This window comes from Salmo salar, chromosome ssa09, assembly GCF_905237065.1.
Source record: "Salmo salar chromosome ssa09, Ssal_v3.1, whole genome shotgun sequence".
Taxonomy (NCBI): Eukaryota; Metazoa; Chordata; class Actinopteri; order Salmoniformes; family Salmonidae; genus Salmo; species Salmo salar.
Window position 1 is genome coordinate 135,573,125 of NC_059450.1, and position 14,906 is coordinate 135,588,030.

The 14,906-nt window shown below is 46.3% G+C and overlaps 1 pseudogene; it reads left to right on the top strand.

Moving 5' to 3' along the window:
* Positions 1-4,985: 4,985 nt before the first annotated feature.
* The window catches only part of LOC106612946 (somatolactin-like), a 96,484-nt pseudogene continuing 86,563 nt past the window's right edge, over positions 4,986-14,906 (top strand).

Genomic DNA, 14,906 nt, shown 5'->3' on the forward strand with positions numbered 1-14,906 from the left:
AACTTTAAATGGTTTTCAACAGGCTTCACTAATCTGTGACCTTGTATAGAGATTGTTTCGCAGTCTGTGAAAGCTTGTATGGTATATTCTCATTGGATAGAGTACAAAGTGTGGCTTGCTCTTATTGGATAGATTTTGTTGGTTAAACTCTTAGAAAAAATCTGCTATTTTAAACCTTAAAAGGTTCTTCGACTGTCCCAATAGGAGAACCCTTCGAAGAACCCTTTTTGGTTACAGGTAGAACACTTTTGTTTCAGGTAGAACACTTTTGTGTTCCATGTAAAAGTCGTTCTACAGAGAGTTCTACATGGAACCCAAATTGGTTCCACTTGGAACCAAAAATAACCCTTTTGGAACCCTTTTTTTTCTAAGAGTGTAGCTTCCCAAGCAAACTTTGCCTGCATGTTGTCAAGTAGTAGCTGAAACATAGTGTTATGATATCTGCTAGAGTGATAGCAACACTGTACCACTCTGTAACACTCCAGTGAGTGAAAAGAACAACAGTATACCACTCTAAAACACTTACCTGAGTAAAAAGATGGTTATCATTGACTAGATAGTCTGTTCATCCCCCCCATGTTATTCATGCCTTTGTCCACTCTTACTGCAGCCAACATTTTCTAGATGAGATACGTTCTACATACTTTGCATATTAGGTCTGGGTTGGAGTCACACATGAGGAAGGAAACACTCAACTTGCTGTCATACAGCATGAAGTCATGAATTAAAGCATCCTGTCATGCTAATTGCACTGCTGCACTTCAGAACTGCTTCACTAAAATTACAACTTCCTTTCCTTCTCTGTGAATGTCTCCTCTGGAAAGGAATGCTAACTATAACCTGTTGGGTCCAGCAGCTCCCTGGAGCAGTGTTGTAAGCCGTGTACATAAGCGACGGATAGCCATCAGTGCAAACAAACGAGTTTGCATACGGTACACAAATGTAATCTGCAAACATGAGCAAGGCTTGGTCACTGAATTTGAAAAACAAAGCTAATGAGACTAGTCGCAAACGTGATCTCTAGGTGTTACTGCTACTGATTCAGTCTCAGTGGTGATCGGTGTGGTGCTTTCCTTTTTGAAAGACGTTATGCTACAGTCACATAGAGGGAACATGACAAACGCACAGAGCTAAATGATGCAGATCAGTACGTCCCTCTCTAACCAGGAGGTTCTAATGCAAATACTGTCTCACAGGTGACCTGAATCCAGCTCGCTTTGAAGTTCTGTGTCAGTGATCTTGCTAGTCATCAATTTGTGGAGCTTATATCATTTCTAAAACTTCCTCTCTGTACAGGGAATTGCAGCAGGCCTTTTCTCCTCTCCATGATGTGGTTATGATGCCGCTGTAGGGCTCGAGAAAGTAAAGTGCTGACGTCAGCGAATGCATCTGGCATTTCCTAATCCTTCTTTAAAACTTTATCCATTTATTTACCAAGGGATGTCTCCATGTGCACCAGTGGGCTAAGATTTACTTAGTCATGAATTATTATAGTTTTAATATGTAACACGCCAGAAATAGCATCATTAATTAGATCATGCCAAACAGTTGTTGTTGCTCAGATCATTTTCAGTGTCACGAAAGTCAAGAGTAGATTTTCTGAAGACACATTCAAAGCCATACTTCCAATTAAAAACGGACAGACAAAGACTGTGTCAAGCTTTCAGTATGTCAACAACAATCATGACTTTTTAACAACATGCAGTACTGTACATACTTCTCTGGATGAAAACCTTTAACATTCATCACCAGTACTGATTTGAATTCTGCTACTTCATCTGGCACTACTTTGTCACCCTCAGGCCTAGTTTACGTCAGTCAAACAGTGGCAGGATGTGAAGTCTGGACAGGCCCTCACTAGATCTTCACTAATGATAGGATTCTATGACATTACATTATCTTGATTGATTTATTCCCCAAAAACCTGTCTTTCACACAGCTATTCTTTGACTTTCCTAATGAAGTGATTTTCTGTTCAGGTTGTGACCTATCCAAATGCCGTCTTTTTCATATTTCATGTTCATATTTCCATGTTCAAACGTCAACTTCTAGTCCCTCTGCCTTCGATATCTACACTGTATTAGTCTGAGTGGACTAATTAAAAAGGACTGCATGCGTCAACAGAAATACATCATCATGCATCAATGGATTGATACATTGATACAGTATTTGAAGCAAGTGTGGATGTGATCAGAAACACTACTGAGCAGAAACTATTGCTCTTGTAATGTTTGGTTTGTTGGCCTATTCTTAAATACGAATCTGTACATTTCCAGATCGGAATTCTCCAAAATGAACTACACACCAACAGAAACAAATACATTTTCTTGTCAAACAACGATCAGATCCTTAGAGAACATTGTGCACTCCTCAAAGGAATTCCTTCTAAATTCCATAGACACATGTACTCCCAGATTGCTGCTCTATAACATTCCCTTCTCTAAATTGATCGTATGAAGCTGAATTATTAATAGCTAAATGATTTTTCAAACGCTCTATGAAAGTTTCCAGACTCACATCTTCATGTAGTTAACCTATGAATGAAGGACTGCCCATGATCCAGGCCTTTACATGTGTTGAGACAGTAATACACCTAGACCAAGACACCAACGTAGCTCTGCTCTCCGATCCTAACATGGCTGAAAGTGGCTAGGCTGGATTATAAAGAAAGCCCTGAGCTCTGCGTTTGTTGCTTGTGTTCTATGTATTGCTCTAAGCCTGAAGCAGCAGACACAGGCTCCCACAGAAACAATGAGGATTTGAACCTGGAAAAGTGATTTCAACTGCAGACGTATTGCACTAGGACGTTTCAAGACAATTTCCTGACTGTGTGGGTTACTAAGTTGAAACCATCCAAGTAAACAGAACCCTACCAGTTTAAAGGACAGTTTAGACCATGAAACACATCTGAACTGATTAATAGTGTCACGACTTCCACCGAAGTCGGCTCCTCTCCTTGTTTGGGCGGCATTCGTCGATCCACGTCACCGGCTTTCTAGCCATTGCCGCTCCACTTCTCATATATCCATTTGTTTGTCTTGTTCCATTACACACCTGGTTTTCATTCCATAATCACTGCATGTATTTAGTCCTCTGTTCCCCTCCATGTCTTTGTGTGTAATTGTTTATTGTTATGTGGATATTGTCAGGCGCTATACTTTTGCTATGTTCCGTGTTTTTGGCACGTTTTTGTTCTTATGTGCTGTCATTTTTGGACCGGAATAAAAGTGCGCCTGTTTACTACACTCTGCTCTCCTGCACCTGACTTCGCCTCCCGTACACACCCATAGCAGAATTACACACCGAACCATGGAGTCAGCAGGAGCAGGGACCCCGGTTAGAGGAGTCGAGGAGCGCGTCCTGGAACATTCTGCTATGTTACATCATCTTGGTGCCATGATGGATCGCGTTGTCCAGACTATGGACCGCTGGGAGAGACAGGAAGTCTCCCTAGTGCCTCGACCAGCGCAACCAGGGTTACCTCTACCTGTCCTGTCCGGAACCAGTCCCAGTGGGATGCGTCTCTCCCTTCCCAGGTGGCTGCTCCCATTACTTCACTGCTGAAGGGGGGTCCCGTACGGTTACAGTGGTCGGCTGAGGCGGACGGGGCTTTTGGGCAGCTAAGAGCTCTGTTTACTTCGGCTCCTGTGCTGGCCCATCCGGATCACTCTTTGGCGTTCATAGTGGAGGTGGACGCGTCCGAGGCTGGGATAGGAGCCGTGCTCTCACAGCGCTCGGGTACGCCACCAACACTCCGCCCCTGTGCTTTCTTCTCGAAGAAGCTCAACCCAGCGGAGCGTAACTATGATGTGGGGGACCGGGAGCTGTTGGCTGTGGTTAAAGCGTTGAAGGCGTGGGGACATTGGCTTGAGGAGGCTAAACACCCTTTTCTCATCTGGACTGACCACCGGAACCTGGAGTACATCCGGGCAGCGAGGAGACTGAATCCTTGTCAGGCAAGGTGGGCCATGTTCTTTACCCGTTTTGTGTTTACCCTGTCCTACAGACCAGGTTCCCAGAATACGAAGGCAGATGCACTGTCCCGACTGTATGACACAGAGGAGCGGCCCATGGATCAGACTTCCATACTCCCGGCCTCTTGCCTGGTAGCGCCGGTCGTGTGGGAGCTGGACGAGGACATTGAGCAGGCGTTGCGTACAGAGCCTGCTCCCCTCCAGTGTCCTGTCGGGCGTATGTACGTTCCGTCTGCTGTCCATGACCAGTTGATCTATTGGGCCCACACGTCACCCTCCTCTAGTCATCCGGGGATCGGTCGGACGGTGCGCTGTCTGACTGGGAAGTACTGGTGACCCACCTTGGCTAGGGACGTGAGGGTTTATGTTTCCTCCTGCTCGGTGTGTGCCCAGTGTAAGGCTCCGAGACACCTGCCCAGATGTAAGCTTCACTCCTTACCCGTTCCACAACGACCTTGGTCACACCTGTCTGTGGATTTTTTAACTGATCTACCTCTTTCACAGGGAAACACTACTATCCTGGTCGTTGCGGATTGTTTCTCTAAGTCCTGTCGTCTCCTCCCTCTGCCCGGTCTTCCTACGGCCCTACAGACTGCCGAAGCCCTGTTCACTCACGTCTTCCGGCACTACGGGGTGCCTGAGGATACAGTGTCTGATCGGGGTCCCCAATTCAATTAGAGAGTCTGGAAGGTGTTCATGGAACGTCTGGGGGTCTCGATCAGCCTTGCCTCGGATTTTCACCCCAAGAGTAACGGGCAGGTAGAGAGAGTCAACCAGGATGTGGGCAGGTTTCTGCAGTCCTATTGCCAGGACCGGCCGGGGGAGTGAGCGGCGTTCGTGCCCTGGGCCGAGATGGCGCAGAACTCGCTTCGCCACTCCTAAACTAACCTCTCCCCCTTTCAGTGCGTATTGGGGTACCAGCCGTTCTGGCGCCGTGACATCAGGGTCAGACCGAGGCTCCTGCGGTGGACGACTGGTTCAGGCACGCGGAGGAGACATGGGAGGCCGCCCATGTTCACCTCCAGCGAGCTGCGCTTCGCCAAAAGAACAGCGCGGACCGTCATCGCAGTGAGACCCCGATGTTCGCACCGGGGGACCGGGTCTGGCTCTCGATCCGAAACCTGCCCCTCCGCCTGCCCTTCCAGAAGCTGGGTCCGCGATTTGTGGGGCCATTCAAAGTCCTGAGGAGGGTGAACGAGGTGTGTTACAGATTACAGCTTCCCTCTGATTACCGTATTAACTCCTTGTTCCATGTGTCTCTCTTCAAGCCGGTGGTGGCTGGTTCGCTCCAGGAATCTGAGGTGTGGGAGATCCCTCCGACCCCTCTGGACATTGAGGGGGCCCCGGCGTACTCCGTTTGTTCCATCCTGGATTCGAGGCGTCGGGCAGGGGGCCTTCAGTACCTTGTGGAGTGGTAGGGGTACGGTCCGGAGGAGAAGTGCTGGGTTCCAGTTGCGGATGTTTTGGACCCCGAACTGCTGCGGGAGTTTCACCGTAGCCAGCCAGATCGCCCTGCGCCTCGCCCTCCAGGTCGTCCCCGAGGCCGGTGTCGGCGCGCCGCTGGAGCCGTGCGTCAAGGGGGGGCAATGTCACGACTTCCACTTCCAGAAGTCGGCTCCTTTCCTTGTTCGGACGGCGATCGACGTCACCGGCTTTCTAGCCATCACCGCTCCATTTCTCATATATCCATTTGTTTTGTCTTGTTCCATTACACACCTGGTTTTCATTCCATAATCACTGCATGTATTTAGTCCTCTGTTCCCCTCCATGTCTTTGTGTGTAATTGTTTATTGTTATGTGGATATTGTCAGGCGCTATACTTTTGCTATGTTCCGTGTTTTTGGCACGTTATTGTTCTTATGTGCTGTCATTTTTGGACCAGAATTAAAGTGTGCCTGTTTACTGCACTCTGCTCTCCTGCACCTGACTTCGCCACCCGTACACACCCATAACGAATAGTACCTGTGTCCTGCTGGTAATAACCAAAATCATTAAACCTGTAATCTTACATTTTTTTAAATGCCATTCCCCTTAATTAGTTTGACTTTATTATGACATAGACTGTTCAGTAGTTCCTTAATGAATCAAAACAATTTTGATAAAATTACTGGAAATACTGTTTTCCCTGTGTAATACTGGAACACCTTCCTTATGAAGTGTTGGTAGCTCTTTGTACAACATATTATTGGGCCTCCGCCAGACTATTGATGTCTGAGATCCGTTGGGGATACAACACATCTTCTTTACCTCTCTGCCAGCTGACAGGTCCTTTAGGATTACGTTTAGAGGTGGAGAAGATGGGAGTAATAGTTTTAGAGTAATAGTGTTACAATGTGCGTTAATGCTTTAGAACGAACACTCTCTGCTGGTTGAACAGATGAGATGTGGCAGCAGACAGCCTCTGTCATGAACAGTTAGACACGCTTCATTACTCCAACCATTCCCTCTCTGTTTATGATACAGTGATACCTGTGGACACCGCCAGTCACTGGACCATATTTCCAGTTTACATAGCTTTACTCACGGAAAGGGCATCTGTGTTTACTTGCTTGAGTAGTAGTCGCACAGATTAATTCAAATTAGACAGAATATTTGAGAACTCCTTTAGTATGGGTGCATGTAATTACTGCCTTCCCATAATGCTCTGATAAGCCTCAATGAGAGGGTATGAGGAGAGGGGCGTGTAAGGTTCTAGTTGGTTTTCTGAACAAAAACAAATTAGTGTAATGGCATAAACCCATTTGAGTGCTTTGATCAGGAAGCAAGGAATGTAGGGATACTTTTTTCACTTCTGAATTAACATCCCTACTTTATTAAGCTTCTCAAAAATTGGACCTAACAGTAAAGTAGTTCTAATGCTGCTAGTCCTAAAAGCTACAGGGATTTTAAAACCGTTTTCAAAATTCTGCTTTTCTACTTACTTCATTACGTTACAGTTTGCCTGTGGTGTTTGAGTGAATAATCTAAAGGAAAGATGTGGAGATGTAAGCCTCAAGTGAACCCATAGATAAGGGTGGTCGAAAGAAGTGAACAACAACTTTTCAAATAGTGGCTGCCCATACACTATACTCTCTTTCACAAACCATGTCTGTATTTCTAAGAATCAGCAAGTCCCATTCTTCTGCTGCCTTTTTAAAAGCATTTTGTAAACAGCCCTTTTAAGCCTTGGAGTTTAAAGGCAGAGGTTTACACAAGCCAACCAGAGCACCTGGGTAGACGTCAGACGAGTAGTGTTTTGTTGTGTCAGTGCCATGTAAGATGTGCTCCACTCTCTAGATCAATCAGACTTTCATTATTAATTCAAAGGGAGAGTTTTCCTTTCATGTCCTGCAGTCTATTAAAAGAGAAGTTAACCATACAGGGAGGTAAATGGTTGACAGACCTTTTGCTCACTGAATTACCCAGCCCACATGCTTCTCTGGGATTGCATGATGCCCCGCTCCTGTTTATCGTCCTGCATTGCCTAATGAAGCAATTGCTCCCTAACACCTAAAGCAAGAAACAATAAGCACTCTCAATCCCACAAGGTTAATGGGATATTTTATCAAGTGAGAGTTGCACAGCCACTTTCCAGTTAATAATCTGGAAAAATATGATGAGAAGGTAGCGGAGATATGATAGGCAGTAATCAGGGGGACATCACTAGGACTGAGGGAGGGTTGGACACAAGGACATTAAGTGGAGAAGATTTTGAAATGAATTGAAATGGCGGCGCCTCACAGAAGCCAAGCGTCTCTGTTTTGATGGAGGTGAGACCAATCAAAATGGCCCTCTCTACACACAAAGGGGGAAGGGGGTAAGTGGGGAGAGGGGAGAGCAAAACCTCTGCAGAGTACCAGTGACTGTGCTCTGTGCCTTTTGCAGGAGAGGAAAATACCAGCAGGTCAAAGGGTAATGCAAAAGAATAAGCTGGTTCAGTGTATCCTGAATTAGTTCATTTGATCCTCAGACCTGCTGTGTATCATCTGCAACCCAGCAGCAGCAGGTGGTAAAATGACATTTACTAAAAGAAAGTATACCTAGACACACACATGCATGCACACACAGATGCACATACACACAAATATGTTCTCTTGTTTTTGATCTGAATTATATTTGCTTAGATCTAACCGTTATGAGTGCCTGAACATTTAATTATAATTATTAAAGCTTCAGCGGTGAAGATACACATATTAAAACTACATGTTAGCACCCCTGCGGTTGCTGCTGAATTCATTCCTTTAAAAGCCTAATATATTTTCATTATAATGATGTCATTTATTTATTTGTTTATTACTTTTGCGTACAGAAGACTTAAGACAAATAGCATTTGTGACCCATGTCATTTGAAACTATAATTTAAGCATCTACAATCACTTAAGGACACATACTGTATTCATAAAGACAAGTCCAGCTCATTGAATATTGCAATTCAATATATTTGTTGAACTGACCAATGCAGTCAATGGCCAATGGGCACTAAGTACAGTGCCTGTACTCAAACCAGTTCAGAAGAGTGGGTCTAGGCCTCTAATGAACTGTGAAATTACGTTACATAAAGCAAAGACTGGGCTGAGATTGTCTTGGTGCCTAGTGCCTGGCTTCCGGTTTGGAGCGAGCAGCCGCACCACGCTTCGCTCCACAGGTAATATTACACTTCACTACATTACAACGGCTTGATTTGTTTGATCTGAGCAATTCTTCTTAGCTAGCTACATAGCCGTCTTTGTATCAAAGATAATTGTGTAGTTTAGAGTAACTGAGTAATTATCGAGGCTAGCTATCTTCGTCCTCCTAACGTAGTCAACACTGCTAGCTGCTAGCTAGCTAGTCATCACTGCTAGCTAGCCAACTTCTACCGACTAACAGCACTGCAGAAACTATTACATCGTAACGACTTGATTAGTGTGGTGTTAGTGTTAGTTAGCCAGCTACATAGTTGTCTTTGCTGTCTCTGTATCTAAGATAATTGTGTAGTTTGAGTTTGAGTATTATCGAGGTGAGCCAGCCAGCCCGCGACGCGGCGCCAGACTTACTCAACACACCTAGTCATCATTAACCCACTGCCAGCTAGCCAACCGTTACCGACTAGCAGCGCTGTAGATACTAATACTATACAACGGAACGATTTGACTAGTGCAGTGTTACCTAGCTAGCTACTTAGTTGTCTTTGTCATAGCTTGATAATTGTTAGCTAGCCAGCCATCGAGGTTAGCTAGCCAGCTATTTCCGTCCCCCGCGACGCCATTTTTCCTAACCCAGCCAACTATTACCGACGCGCAGCATTGTTGAAACTAAATACACTACAAGGAACGTCTTGATTAGTGTTATGTTAGCTAGCTAGCTACAAAGTTGCTTTGTATCATGACAAGGTGTAGTACTGAAACTACCGAGGTTACCTAGCCAGCTATACGTTCAAAGTCAACAACGCAGCCACTGCTAGCTAGCCTACTCCACCAGCCAGCAGTACTGTATCATTTTAGTCAATAAGATTTTTGCAACGTAAGCTTAACTTCCTGAACATTCGAGACGTGTAGTCCACTTGTCATTCCAATCTCCTTTGCATTAGCGTAGCCTCTTCTGTAGCTTGTCTACTATGTGTCTGTCTATCCCTGTTCTCTCTCCTCTGCACAGGCCATACAAACGCTCCACACCGCGTGGCCGCTGCCACTCTAACCTGGTGGTCCCAGCGCCCACGACCCACATGGAGTTCCAGGTCTCCGGCAGCCTCTGGAACTGCCGGTCTGCGGCCAACAAGGCTGAGTTCATCTCAGTCTATGCTACCCTCCAGTCCCTAGACTTCCTGGCGCTGACGGAAACATGGATTACCACAGATAACACTGCTACTCCTACTGCTCTCTCCTCGTCTGACTACGTGTTCTCGCATACCCCTAGAGCATTGAGCCAGCGGGGTGGTGGCACTGGAATCCTCATCTCTCCCAAGTGGACATTCTCTCTTTCTCCCCTGACCCATCTGTCTATCTCCTCATTTGAATTCCATGCTGTCACAGTTACCAGCCCTTTCAAGCTTAACATCCTTATCATTTATCGCCCTCCAGGTTCCCTTGGAGAGTTCATCAATGAGCTTGACGCCTTGATAAGTTCCTTTCCTGAGGATGGCTCACCTCTCACAGTTCTGGGTGACTTTAACCTGTTAGGGCTAGGGGGCAGCATTGACACGGCTGGATAAAAAACATACCCGATTTAATCTGGTTACCACTCCTACTCAGTAACTAGAATATGCATATACTTATTACATATGGATAGAAAACACCCTAAATTTTCTAAAACTGTTTGAATGGTGTCTGTGAGTATAACAGAACTCAAATGGCAGGTCAAAACCTGAGAGATTCCTTTACAGGAAGTGGCCTGTCTGACCATTTGTTGAACTTCTTTTCCATCTCTATCATTTACTAAGGATCTCTGCTCTAACGTGACACTTCCCACGTCGTCCATAGGCGCTCGGAGCCCGGGAAAAAACAGAATGTCGTCATTCCAGCCACAGGCTGAAACACATTATCGCCTTTCTCAAGTGGCCGATCAAGAGACACTAGCTTATGCGCGTGACCCCGACCGCCCCCGCCTTTGGGATTTTTTCCTCTGTTTGCCGAAAAGGAGATTCCCTGTCGGAATATTATCGCTTTTCTACGAGAAAAATGTCGTAAAAATTGATTTTAAACAGCGGTTGACATGCTTCGAAGTACGGTAATGTAATACTTAGAATTTTATTGTCACGAATTGCGCCAAGCGCGTGACACTTCTTTACTATTTCGGATAGTGTCTGGAACGCACGAACAAATCGCCGCTATTCGGATATAACGATGGATTATTTTGGACCAAACCAACATTTGTTATTGAAGTAGCTGTCCTGGGTGTGTATTCTGACGAAGACAACAAAAGGTAATACAATTTTTATAATAGTAAATATGATTATGGTGAGTGCTAAACTTGCCGGGTGTCTAAATAGCGAGCCCGTGATGCCTGGGCTATGTACTTAGAATATTGCAAAATGTGCTTTCACCAAAAAGCTATTTTAAAATCGGACATATCGAGTGCATAGAGGAGGTCTGTATTTATAATTCTTAAAATAATTGTTATGCTTTTTGTGAACGTTTATCGTGAGTAATTTAGTAAAATGTTAGAGAATTCCCCGGAAGTTTGCGGGGGTATGCTAGTTCTGAACGTCACATGCTAATGTAAAAAGCTGTTTTTTGATATAAATATGAACTTGATTGAACAAAACATGCATGTATTGTATAACATAATGTCCTAGGGTTGTCATCTGATGAAGATCATCAAAGGTGAGTGCTGCATTTAGCTGTCTTCTGGGTTTTGGTGACATTATATGCTGGCTTGAAAAATGGGTGTCTGATTATTTCTGGCTTGGTACTCTGCTGACATAATCTAATGTTTTGCTTTCGTTGTAAAGCCTTTTTGAAATCGGACAGTGTGGTTAGATTAACGAGAGTCTTATCTTTAAATGGCTGTAAAATAGTCATATGTTTGAGAAATTGAAGTAATAGGATTTTTAAGGTTTTGAAAATCGCGCCACAGGATAGCCGTGGCTGTTACGTAGGTGGGACGAATTCGTCCCGCCTAGCCTAGAGAGGTTAACCTCCCCACGTCTACCTTCGACTCATTCCTCTCTGCCTCCTTCTTTCCACTCCTCTCCTCTTTCGACCTCACCCTCTCACCTTCCCCCCCTACTCACAAGGCAGGCAATACGCTTGACCTCATCTTTACTAGATGCTGTTCTTCCACTAATCTCATTGCAACTCCCCTCCAAGTCTCCGACCACTACCTTGTATCCTTTTCCCTCTCGCTCTCATCCAACACTTCTCACTCTGCCCCTACTCGGATGGTATTGCGCCGTCCCAACCTTCGCTCTCTCTCTCCCGCTACTCTCTCCTCTTCCATCCTATCATCTCTTCCCTCTGCTCAAACCTTCTCCAACCTATCTCCTGATTCTGCCTCCTCAACCCTCCTCTCCTCCCTCTCTGCATCCTTTGATTTCCTCTGTCCCCTATCCTCCAGGCCGGCTCGGTCCTCCCCTCCTGCTCCGTTGCTCGACGACTCACTGCGAGCTCACAGAACAGGGCTCCGGGCAGCCGAGCGGAAATGGAGGAAAACTTGCCTCCCTGCGGACCTGGCATCCTTTCACTCCCTCCTCTCTACATTTTCCTCTTCTGTCTCTGCTGCTAAAGCCACTTTCTACCACTCTAAACTCCAAGCATCTGCCTCTAACCCTAGGAAGCTCTTTGCTACCTTCTCCTCCCTCCTGAATTCTCCTCCCCCCCCCCCCTCCCTCTCTGCGGATGACTTCGTCAACCACTTTGAAAAGAAGGTTGACGACATCCGATCCTCGTTTGCTAAGTCAAACGACACTGCTGGTCCTGCTCACACTGCCCTACCCTGTGCTTTGACCTCTTTCTTCCCTCTCTCTCCAGATGAAATCTCGCGTCTTGTGACGGCCGGCCGCCCAACAACCTGCCCACTTGACCCTATCCCCTCCTCTCTTCTCCAGACCATTTCCGGAGACCTTCTCCCCTACCTCACCTCGCTCATCAACTCATCCTTGACCGCTGGCTACGTCCCTTCCGTCTTCAAGAGAGCGAGAGTTGCACCCCTTCTGAAAAAACCTACACTCGATCCCTCCGATGTCAACAACTACAGACCAGTATCCCTTCTTTCCTTTCTCTCCAAAACTCTTGAACGCGCCGTCCTTGGCCAGCTCTCTTGCTATCTCTCTCAGAATGACCTTCTTGATCCTAATCAGTCAGGTTTCAAGACTGGGCATTCAACTGAGACTGCTCTTCTCTGTGTCACGGAGGCTCTCCGCACTGCTAAAGCTAACTCTCTCTCCTCTGCTCTCATCCTTCTAGACCTATCTGCTGCCTTTGATACCGTGAACCATCAGATCCTCCTCTCCACCCTCTCCGAGCTGGTTATCTCCGGCGCCACCCACGCTTGGATTGCGTCCTACCTGACAGGTCGCTCCTACTAGGTGGCGTGGCGAGAATCTGTCTCCGCACCACGTGCTCTCACCACTGGTGTCCCCCAGGGCTCTGTTCTTGGCCCACTCCTATTCTCACTATACACCAAGTCACTTGGCTCTGTCATATCCTCACATGGTCTCTCATATCATTGCTATGCAGATGACACACAATTAATCTTCTCCTTTCCCCCTTCTGACAACCAGGTGGCGAATCGCATCTCTGCATGTCTGGCAGACATATCAGTGTGGATGACGGATCACCACCTCAAGCTGAACCTCGGCAAGACGGAGCTGCTCTTCCTCCCGGGGAAGGACTGCCCGTTCCATGATCTCGCCATCACGGTTGACAACTCCCTTGTGTCCTCCTCCCAGAGTGCTAAGAGCCTTGGCGTGACCCTGGACAACACCCTGTCGTTCTCCACCAACATCAAGGCGGTGACCCGATCCTGTAGGTTCATGCTCTACAACATTCGCAGAGTACGACCCTGCCTCACACAGGAAGCGGCGCAGGTCCTAATCCAGGCACTTGTCATCTCCCGTCTGGATTATTGCAACTCGCTGTTGGCTGGGCTCCCTGCCTGTGCCATTAAACCCCTACAACTCATCCAGAACGCCGCAGCCCGTCTGGTGTTCAACCTTCCCAAGTTCTCTCACGTCACCCCGCTCCTCCGCTCTCTCCACTGGCTTCCAGTCGAAGCTCGCATCCGCTACAAGACCATGGTGCTTGCCTCACGGAGCTGTGAGGGGAACGGCACCTCCGTACATTCAGGCTCTGATCAGGCCCTACACCCAAACAAGGGCACTCCGTTCATCCACCTCTGGCCTGCTCGCCTCCCTACCTCTGAGGAAGCACAGTTCCCGCTCAGCCCAGTCAAAACTGTTCGCTGCTCTGGCACCCCAATGGTGGAACAAGCTCCCTCACGACGCCAGGACAGCGGAGTCAATCACCACCTTCCGGAGACACCTGAAACCCCACCTCTTCAAGGAATACCTGGGATAGGATAAAGTAATCCTTCTAACCCCCCCCTTAAAAGATTTAGATGCACTATTGTAAAGTGGTTGTTCCACTGGATATTATAAGGTGAATGCACCAATTTGTAAGTCGCTCTGGATAAGAGCGTCTGCTAAATAAATGACTTAAATGCTATGAAACTGACTATAGGACGAGGAGGGCCAGGGCTACTGATCTACCGTAATTTCCAGACTATAAGCCGCAACTTTTTTCCCAGGCTTTGAACCTCGCGGCTTAAACAATGACGCGGCTAATATATGGATTTTTCCCGCTTTCAATTTTTTTTTTCTCCAAAAAAACACATTCTGTGACGTGCTCAGTTTTTTGCCGGCATGAAGCTTTCATTAGACCAATGAAATTGCCGAACGGGTTAAGGTCAAACAACTTTTTTGTTTACTGTTTAGATTAAATCGAGCGCTCTCAAACTTCCCATCATTCTGATTACGGTAGTCATTTTGTCACCCTCATCATGGCAAAGACACGGAGAAATGCATATGATGCAGCTTTCAAGTTGAAGGCGATTGATCTGGCTGTTGGAAAAGGAAATAGAGCTGCTGCACGGGAGCTTGGTCTTAATGAGTCGATGACAAGCCGTGTTTCATTAAAGCCTATTTATTTTTTGTTACAAGCCGTGTTTCGTTAAAGCCTATTTATTTTTGTTACAAGCCGTGTTTCGTTAAAGCCTGTGTAAAGTGAATTTGTTTCAATGTACCGGTAGGCACCTGCGGCTTATTTATGTTCAAAATATGATTTATTTTTAAATTCAGTGGGTGCGGCTTATATTCAGGTGCACTCAATAGTCCGGAAATTACGGTAACTTAAAGCTAGGTGAATGAGAAGGAGACACTACCGCAGTGGGTTTGGAAGCTTACCTCACTGTTATTGTTTAAATTGAAGAACTTCCTTGAGATTTACTGTATGTGTGGATAGCGATGGTTGGCTTCCC